Source organism: Macrotis lagotis, chromosome 1 (assembly GCF_037893015.1).
Source record: "Macrotis lagotis isolate mMagLag1 chromosome 1, bilby.v1.9.chrom.fasta, whole genome shotgun sequence".
Lineage (NCBI taxonomy): Eukaryota > Metazoa > Chordata > Mammalia > Peramelemorphia > Peramelidae > Macrotis > Macrotis lagotis.
Window position 1 is genome coordinate 239,799,108 of NC_133658.1, and position 10,433 is coordinate 239,809,540.

The 10,433-nt window shown below is 38.8% G+C and overlaps 2 non-coding genes and 1 pseudogene across 2 annotated transcripts; all 3 read right to left on the reverse strand.

Moving 5' to 3' along the window:
• Positions 1–5,331: 5,331 nt before the first annotated feature.
• Positions 5,332–6,483, reverse strand: LOC141515495 (heterogeneous nuclear ribonucleoprotein H2-like; annotated as a pseudogene).
• A 7-nt stretch (positions 6,484–6,490) lies between these two features.
• On the reverse strand, positions 6,491–6,596 carry LOC141510582 (U6 spliceosomal RNA). The gene has a single exon (XR_012475040.1). It is a non-coding gene; the product is annotated as a U6 spliceosomal RNA (small nuclear RNA).
• Positions 6,597–8,980: 2,384 nt separating this feature from the next.
• On the reverse strand, positions 8,981–9,085 carry LOC141510588 (U6 spliceosomal RNA). Its single transcript, XR_012475044.1, has one exon. It is a non-coding gene; the product is annotated as a U6 spliceosomal RNA (small nuclear RNA).
• Positions 9,086–10,433: the final 1,348 nt, after the last annotated feature.

Sequence of the window (10,433 nt, forward strand, 5' to 3'; positions counted from 1 at the left end):
TTTTCTATTTCTCTTGGAGGTTTTGGATATGGAAGCTTCGATTTTGTCATCATCTGAGTATGTGTTTTGATCTTCCATGAGACTAAAGTAGTTCTCTATGGTCAGATTCTTTTTTTTTTCAGTTTTTTACTCATTTCCTCAGCCCAAGACAGCACTTCTAAGGCTTTGGGATTTTTTTGGGGGGGGGGCACTCCACTGGGACCTTTATTTCTCCAAGGTCTTATGCTCTCTTGCCTGTGTTTTGCTATGTAGATGTCTCCCTGTATTTCCCTCTGCCCTGGGGCTATAAGGAGGATCCTGTTATCTTAGTATGGAAGCCCAAACTGCAACTTGGATATGAGTGTAGGCAAATGGCAGAGTCCCACTCGGAGGGAGAGCAGAGAAATCTCTGAAGTCTTCCCTGAGCCCTTACCATTTCTGGGGGTGCAGACTGCTTTCTCCAGATTCTCACTTCAGAGTCTGTGGCTGGTGCTCCTCACTCCACACTCATTCTGGTGTAGCAGAATTCTCTCCCTGCCCCTTCAAGCTGTTGCCAGTTATATCTGGGCTGGGTTGGGCTATGCTGCACTGTGGCCCTGGCTTTTTTCCAAACCCCAGTTGTGGTGAAGCATACCTTTCCCACAGAACTTCTAAGTTATCTTAAACTGGGAAAATGTATCACTCAGTCTTTCTGTGGGTTCTGCCACTCTAAATTTTTCTAGAGTCATCATTTATTTGTTTTTTGGAGTTTGGAGGTGGGGAGGAAGGAATTCCCAAGAAATGCTGCCTTCATGCTGCCATCTTGGCTCCGCCCCCCCTTATCTCATTTAACACTATTTTTGCAGCTGCTTTGTCTGAGATAAGGATTGCTACCCATGCTTTTTCACTTCAGCTGAAGCAAAATATGTTTTGCTCCAACCTTTTACTTTTACTCTATATGTGTCTCTTTGCTTCAAATGAGTTTCTTGTAAGCAGCATATTGTAGGATTCTGGTTTTTAATTCAGTCTGCTATTTGCTTACATTTTAAGGGAGAGTTCATCCCATTCACATTCAAAGTTATAATTACTAACTCTTTATTGCCTTCCATTCTATCTTCCCTCTGTTTGTATTTTTCCCCTTTTTTCTCTTTATCCATATTCCCCACTATTTTGTTTCTGAATATTGCCACCTTCAGTGTGTTTGTCCTCTTGTATCAACCCCCTCCTCTTTCTTTCCCTTTTTCCCTTTCCTCCTTCCCTTCCTTCTGTTAGTTCCCCTTTTCTTCCCCCCTCCCCATCTCCCCCCCTCCCCTTTTCCCCTTTAAATACTTGAAAGGTAAGATAGGTTTCTTAACTTAACTGAATGTGTGTAAATTAACTTTAAGCCAAGTCTGATGAGATGAAGATTCAGGTGGTTCTCACATACTCCCTTCTTCCCCCTATTACAATAGGTCTTTTGTACCTCTTGATATAATGAAATTTACCCCCATTCAATCTCCTTTATCCTCCCATCTCCTTACTGCTCCCTTTTTAAGGAGGTATTGTTTTTAAATCATTCTATCTGAGTCACAGAAAAGTTATGAGTGTCTATCACTTCTGGCTAAGTACATTCTCTCTAATAGAGTTACAATTCTGAGAGTTATTAGAGTCTTTCTCTAAGGTAGGGATTTAGCTTGTTTCATCTTATTGGGTAGGAGGTTTTTTTCTTTACTTTTTTTTTTTTTACCTTTTGCATGTGTCTCTTGTGCCTCCTTTTTGATGTCCAAATTTTCTATTTAGCTCTGGTCTTTTCATCAGGAAATGTTGGAAGTCTCCCAGTTCATTGAATGTCCATTTTTTTTCCCTTGGTAGAGAAGCTCAGCTTTTCCAGATAGTGGATTCTTGGCTGCATTCCAAACTCCCTTGCTCTTTGGAATATCTCATTGCAGGCCTTTTGATCCCTTAATGATGATGCAGCCAGGTCCTGCATAATTCTTACCATGACTCCTTGGTATTTAAATTGTTTCTTTATGGTTGCTTGCAGAATTATTTTTTTTATCTGATAGTTCTGGAATTTGGCCACATTTCTTGGTATTTTCATTTTAAGATCTCTTTCCAGAGGAGATTGATAAATTCTTTCAATAACTATTTTGCCCTCTGGTTCCATGATATCAGGACAGTTTTCCATCACTAAATTCTATAATATTAAGTACAGGCTTTTTTCCTCTTCAATGTTTTCAGGAAGTCCTATAATTCTCAGGTTGTCCCTTCTTGATCTGTTCTTGAGGTCAATGGTTGTGCTGATGAGGTATTTTACATTTTCTTCAATTTTTTAGATCTTTTTAGTTTTTATTTAACAGAATCTTGTTGTCTCATGAAGTCATTAGTTTTCACAGATTCTATTCTTTTTTTAAGGGAAGGTTTTCTTCATTAACCTTTTGCAACACCTTTTCCAGTTGGTCAATTCTAATTTTGAAGGAATTTTCCATTTGCCCAATTGATGATTTGAGAGAATTATTTTCCTCTTGTATTTGTCCAATTGTATTTTCCAGTGTTTTGTTTTCTTCTTGCAAGGTGTTAATTTTCTCTTGAGTTTCTTTTCCTAACTTTTGCAATTGATTTTTAAACTCCTTCCTTATTTCTTCAAGAAAGTCTTTCTGTGCTGGAGACCAATTCATATTCTCCTCAGAAGTGTTAGATCTCTCTGGGTTAGAATCTGGCTCTTCTAAGTATTTCTCCATGGGTCCCCCTTTTCACTGGGTTTTCTTCATTTTTCTAAGATCTTGTGTTGGGGGGCTGGCTCTCAGAGATTTGCTTTTGACGATCCTAGAGGCTTTGTTCACTTGGCTTAGTAATTCCACGGGTCAACCAGTAGGGGGTGCTGTTTGCTTTCTCTGGAGTGATTGAAGCTCTCTCCCAATCCTGGAGGGAGGGAGGAGGGGCAGCAGGGTCTGAATTGACTTTGAACAATGGCCTAGAAGCCAATCTCCCTTTCAGTTGAGTGCACTACTTAGTTCACACCTGTGATGCAGCTGCCATTTGTTCCTGGAAGAATGCACCAAAAGTATGGAGTTCAGGAGTTCAGGTCTGGCACCAAGCTGGACAATTTCCAGGCTGCAGACCTCCCCTCTGCCTGGCCAAAGACTCTGAAGTTAAAATTGGTTTTCAACCAGCCTCTCACCAAAGTCTCTGAGACTAACACCTCTCACCAAGGTCTCTGAGTCTAACGCTGGTCCTCTGGTCTCCTCTCCCATTTCATCCATGTTCCCCTGTTGTTAGGTGTTCTTCTCCTAGTTTCTTTTTCTGGGTTTTGTTGATCAAGTTTCTGTTAAGAGGTTTCTTTCATGTTATTTTTGAGGGGACACAGAGAGTGCTTAACGTGGTGCCTGTCTTCTCTCTATCATTTTGGCCAGAAGTCTGAGACATAGTTTTAAAAGACCAAGGTCTCCTACTGTGTCCAGGGACATTTTTAGGCTCCAGGTGGCTCTGGAAGAGAAAGTGAGGCTGGTGACTTTGCACAGCACCACCTCACTTAAATCCAATCTACTTGCATGTCATGATGTCATGATCTTCAAGAAACGTAGGATAAATAACAACTGGAGTCTTATGCCATTTTTTTCTTCAGTGTGTCCCCATTTTACAGATGAGGAACAGAGATAAATAGGGATTAAGTGACTAGTCCAGGGTCACACAACTTAGTGTTTGAGGCCAGATTTGAATTCAAATCTTCCTGATTCCAGGTACACTACTCTATTCACTGCACTACTTAGCTGTCTTTATCCTTGTATAGTCCCTTCCAATTGCTCAAATGTATTTACTACTTTTTGTTTCTCTTGCTTTTCAAAATTTCTATTCAGTTCTGGGTTTTTCACCAAGGGTTCACCAAGACTTCTAAAAGTCTTCTATCTCATTAAAGATTCCCATTTAGTTCAGTAGGACTACAGATATTTTCTTCCCAGATAAATATAAACCTTGAATTTTAGCTTTTTGGAATATCATGTTCCAAATTCTCCTCTCCTTTACTATGGCAATTGCTAGATATCCTGAGATCTTGACTGGGACACCTTTGTTTCTGAGCTCTTTCTTTATAGATGTAAGGGAGCATTTTTTTCTTTGCTTTGGAAGCTCTAGATTTTAGTATAACCTTCCTGTTATGTTTCTGTTATGTTAACTGTTGCTTCTATTTTCATCTTGACCTCTGTTCCTAATTGTTCTGGGTGATTTCCATTCATAATTTCTTGAAAGATGGTATCCAGGCAGACCTCAACACCTATACTACCTAAAACTGCATTCTCCTCTTAAGTTCATCCAACCTGAATATGGTCGTCTTCTATGGGGTTCTGACCAAAGGGAGCTCTTTCCCTTTCTAGCATCACCTGATAGACAATATCTGTATATCAGGCTATCATGGTAAGCTATTCCTTTGTCCCAATACTTTTACAAATAGAAGGATTTTGTCTTTAGTTCCTCTTATAACCAGATTTCTTTCTTTCCTTACCTTACCCTAGTTTTGTTTGTTTTTTTAGGATTTTGCAAGGCAAATGGGGTTAAGTGACTTGCCCAAGGCCACACAGCTAGGTAATTATTAAGTGTCTGAGACCAGATTTGAACCCAGGTACTCCTGACTCCAAGGCCGGTGCTTTATCCACTATGCTACCTAGCCACCCCCTTACCCTAGTTTTTAAAAGGAAGATTTAACAGGTTTCACTTAGCACAATATAGCTAAAGAAAATCACAATACACTGAAAGATTTAAATCAAGGCCACAGAATTTAATATAAATATCAAGACCAAAATCCTAAAGCGTCCATATTGCATCTCAAAACTGTCCCCATTAACTTAAAAAAATATATGTACCTTAGAGAATAGTAAATAAAATAAACTAGAGCACACATACAAAATGTTTCACTTTCAAACTACAAAGATCCTATATTTGTTTTACAAAAAAAGCATGTATTTCAGTATATATATCTCAGCGTTCCATGTAATGTGGTATGAGCAAGAATTCACATAATTCAAACTACTTTAATCTAAATATACTTTCTATTTAAGTATATCCCTACAACAAATACCTTAGGAAAAGCTGAATTGCTTAACAGTTACAGTTTTTACTCAGCTTGGTTATTACATCCTAGATGAATGTTTGTGTTCAAATACATTGAATTTGAAGTTTTAAAAACAATCCTGATTTCACTTGCAGTAGGCATAAAGTACAAGTGTGTATTAATTTTTATTTTTGACTTAAAAAAAGTTGATCAAGAGTCAGTGATCAGGATTTACAATTCCTATGTACCACTCATTTTAGACATGCTAGACATCCCTCCTATTCTGTTCACTCCAGTAATAACATGGCTCCCATTATTGTAGTAGCTGTTGTACATTTCTCTTTGGCTCCCTATGCAATGTTTGATGGAAAATCATTGGAGTTGTCTTGTAAAATTTGGTTGCATCTACTCATGTTCTTTAACCACCATAGCCTTCTTTACAACCCTCACTCAGGTGCTGGCTAGCTGGACCATTGTAATTGGATTAGTTTGGCACACTATGCCTTCTAGGCTACCCAAAGGACCACTGCTTGCCTTGGCTGTAGAAATCAAGACGAGTTCTATATATCTGTGCTGTTTATTTGCTCATCTTTTGACATAGCTGTCACATCATCTTCATAAGTAGCAAATTAATGTTCCTCCTGTCATTCTGCCATCAGGGTCAATTTCAATGCATACCCAAACAGGGTTCAGTTAGGTAATTCTTTCATGTGAACACAATAACCTGTTGTACTTTGGAAAGTGCACCCATCATCTCCACATCTATGATCAGACATTCCTAAAAAACAGTAATTGAGGTCTCATGCAAATCTATCTGACCTATTGTACTCATAGTAATCTTAGCCTCCATATTCTTCACCATAGGTTCCACACTTCATTTTTTTTCAAACCCAGCTTCTCTACCAATGTTGTTAAAGCTTCTACTAGCTCTGGATTTGTCATAAGGATCTGGCTGATGCATAGCTGCTAGTTTTCCAGGAGGGTTATAATTAGTATGAGTTTCTGCCCAGTTGCACTTGAAGATACCAGTGTACTTCTACCCTGTTCTTTCCTTGTGTTTATTTAAAGTCTTTTCAGCTATTTCCTGTAAATCAAACTGTACAATGGCCTCCCCCATACTCCACCCCTGGAAATCTATTGGCAATGTTGTCCCATTTGGTACAATTTCCAACCCTGGGAAAAAAACTGAACAATTTCTTCTTTGCTACAGTCAAGTGGGAGTCCTCTGAGGTATACAAAACAATCAGTGAGAGTATCATGAATATTTGGACCAATATACTTCAAAGCCCACTCCATTTCAATGTTCTTTAACTTGAATACTTCAGCATGTCTGTGTCCCATAGTTTATCTGCTTTTTTTCAGTATCATTTTGACTTGATCTTCTGATTCAAATTCAACAGTTTCTGCATTTGGGCTGCCTTTTCAAGTAAAATGAAACAAGTGCCTGATGCCCCATTTTGAATTTTACATTCCAAAAAGAATGGCTGGACTTCATTGTCTGAACAGGACAAAAAGATGGAACGCTTGACAGGAATTTTCATGCCATCCTTGTGCAGGGGCCATGACAATCTTCTCCATATCATTAGAATTTTAATAGATATTTGACTGAAGCATTGTCACTGGATTTCTTAGGAACACTTGCTGTGGAATTTGCAGGCTAGCACCCTTGCTTGGCTTCTGTGGCCTGTCTACACAGATGTTCTTGAACAAGGCTGAGTCTTCCCAGGATGTATTACCCAAGTAGATGAAAGCTGGAGAAAAACTAGGTGCCTCATTTGTTTCCTTTGTAACCAAACATTCACATCAATTACAAACTCAGAGAGAATCCTCTTTGTGATCAATTATGGATTTGATGAATGTGGCAAACACTTGCAAAGGTGTCTTACCACCAACATAACTCTTTAGTTTTTGCAAATGATTTACTACGTGATTCCAGGCTGTTGTCAACAGGTCTTAAATTCAAAAGTCAGTACTGTTTCTCTTTTCTTTCTTTTTTCTTCTGATTGATATTTTCTTTTATTTTTCCAATTACATATTATGGAAGTTTTTCAACATTCATCCACTTGAAGATTCATAAGTTACACAATTTTCCTTCGCCCTTCCCTCAGTAGCAGACAGTCTAGTGAACATTGTACATTACATTTGTATTTAATATGTTTACATATTAGCCATTTTGCACATGAATAATTAGGACTAGGGGAATAAAGAAAATCATGGGATAGGAAGGAAAAACATAAGGGAAAATTTTAAAAAGTGAATATAGTGTTCATTCAGATTCTAAGTTTTTTTTCCCATCTAAATATGAATTGTATTGTTCATAACAGGTCTCCAAGGGTTGTCCTAGCTTGTTGTTCCTCTTTTCTAACTCATATCCTTGTCAATCCTGTAATGATTTTGACACTCAGATACAAGCTTCCCTTGTTCATTTCCCAAGAGAATATAGCTCCTCTCCATAAAAAGATGACTCATTTAGGTCACAACATCCTCTGCTACAAGATATGTAAGGTTCAACCCTAACTTTAGCTTGAGAGTCTCTTTCTGGTTTAGAGATTCCAGCTTTTGAACCCTCTCTGTGGGTCAGGATTCTCTATCACAGAGTATCTCTTTTTGGTTTAGACCATAGGAGAGCTTTCTCTTTCTGGCTTAAATATTCTTCTCATTTCCCTTTGTGTCACAATCCTTTGTTCAATTATGGCCCCTACTCTCCAAATCAACTCCTCTTCCTCTTTCTCAGTAGGAATTTTGGAGACTAGTTGCTCTCTCCTACAGTTAGAATATTAAGGTCTTTTAAAATGTATCAAATAATTTACAGAGTACTGAATGATCTCCCAATCCTTACCATGCAAGCCACTTTTCTCAACTCTTTGATACTTTTCAATGATTTTACAATGTCTTTGTTTTTATGATCTGAGTTCAGTCCTAAAATCTGGGGACCCTTTGCATCTCCACTTCTAATCATGAAAATATACTTTAAGTAAGACCACTCTTTTTGACAGATTGATCAAAATGGTAGTACTTAACTGACCCACAATGCTCAAGTAATATTTCATAATGAAATGCTATGATAAGGCAATGCTGCAATGCATGCAAATTAGTAGTAATTGTTGCAAGAGCAAGCTTATTCATAAGGCAATAATTGGTAACTAGATACAGTCTAATAAATCAAAAGCTATTATTTCACATACACATTCTCAACAGATTATATGTTCAATGCAATAATTAGTAGCACTGAAATAAATACTTTGCATTTATAAGCAGTTTATAAATGCATTTGATTGCTAGAAGACCACCAAAGGAGGTACTTAAAAGGAAAAACAACATAAGATAGTAAAACTGTAAACAAAACCAAAATTAAAGATAGGAATTAAGTAATTACTTTGAAAAATTCAGAACCAAAAAAAAAAATCAGTGCATAAACATTTGATGCTCAAAAATTAGACCATCAGAAAAAAGGAGTTTGTTAAGCAGAGTGAAGTTTGTCTTTCATTCTCAAAGATTCTGGGGATCTCCTCCTATTCCTCCCTGTCCTGCTGGCCAAACCTTCCACGACAACAGGGAAGGTGATGCTATGACAAGCACATGAACTGGATTTGGGGGGGCTGTGCTAAGTCACCAACCTCACTTTCTCCTCCAGTCATCTGGGTCCATTGATTGGATATGAATCAGGACAACTGGAGATGATGGCTCTGTATGTGGGGCAATCAGGGTTAAGTGACTTGCTCAAGTGACTGCTTATAAATGTAAAGTATTTATTTCAGTGCTCCTAATTATTGCATTGAACATATGATCTGTTGAAAATGTATATGTGCAATAATAGCTTTTGATTTATTAGAGTGTATCTAGTTACCAATTATTGATTTATGAATAAGCTAGTAACTGACAAGTGTCTGAGGCTGCATTTGAACTCCAGCTTCAAGTAAAATGAAACAAGTGCCTGATGCCCCATTTTGAATTTTGCATTCCACAAAGAATAGCTGGACTTCATTGGATGAACAGGACTAAAAGATGGAACACTTGACAGGAATTTTCATGCCATCCTTGTGCAGGGGCCATGACAATCTTCTCCGTATCATTAGAATGTTAGTAGATGTTTGACTCCAAGACCAGTGCTCTATCCACTGTGCCACCTAGCTCCCTGCCAAATGGAGTATATTCAAAGTCAACACGCATATGCCTCCATAAAATTAGGCAAAGCTGTTAAAAAAAAAAGTTTCAAGCTCCCGATAATAGTGCCAAGGGTAAGTATGCACTAGATGGCAGTGGCGAGCAAGGTAGGGGACCTATCTTGGCACATCTAAGGGATTCCTTTCCGTCCCCTCTCAGGGGCAGTGCTTCTAGCCAATTCTCTCCCCTTCTTTTAAAACATCCTGTATTTGTGGGGTTGGAAAATGGCTCTTCACCCTGTTCTCTTGCTTCTTGCTCCTGCCCACCTGTGGCATCTTCCCGAAGATGCTCCCTTCTCATTCTTTTGAGGGTACTCAAACACCTACTAAACATTGAACTCTTAAATACGTAGTAATAAACTTCTTTTGTTCATGCAAATCCTTAAAACTGAGTATACAAAGTTTCAGTAATTTAGATCTCCATCGCTTTCTGGTTAGGTATGGCTCAGAATTGGAGGTATTTTGTTTTAAAATTCTAAAATGGAAGTAACAGGTAAGGACAAGCAAGTTTGTACAGCTAACTTTCATAGGTACCAGGAAAACGAGGTAGGAGGGATTCTGGGCTCCCAGCAAAGAGGCTGGAGGAGAAGCTGTCCAGGGAAACGTCTCTCACTGCTGCAGGACTGTCGCCCTTGGGAGCTCCCCTCCTCCTAGGACCTCTTTCCTATATGCAGCACGGGAGGGGCAGACCCTTACCCAGCACCGGCTTTCTGGGGATCTTCCTCCTATTCTCCCTGTCCTGCTGGCCAGACCCTCCAGGAGGTAAGGTAGATCCTCAAGGCTTATCTTTTTTTTATTTTTTTTTCTCTTAAAGATTTTATTTTGAGTTTTACATTTCCCCATCTTACTTCCCTCCCCCACCCCCACAGAAGGCAATCTGCCAGTCTTTACATTGTTTCCATGTTGTACACTGTTCCAAACTGAGTGATGAGAGAGAAATCATATCCTTAAGGAAGAAACATAAAGTATAAGAGATAGCAAGATCAGACAATAAGATATCAGGTTGTTTTTTTTTTTCTAAATTAAAGTTAATAATCCTTGGTCTTTGTTCCAACTCCACAGTTGTTTCTCTGGATACAGATGGCATTCTCCATTGCAGACAGCCCCAAATTGTCCCTGATTGTTGCACTGATGGAATGAGCGAGTCCATCAAGGTTACTTATCCTTTTTTTAAGTTAATTACTTTATTTTTGAATTTGACGATTTCCCCGATGTCGCTCCCTCCCCTCCCGCACAGAAGGCGGTCTCTTCTCCGGTTACGGCGTCTGGACGGAACAACTCGCCCGTGG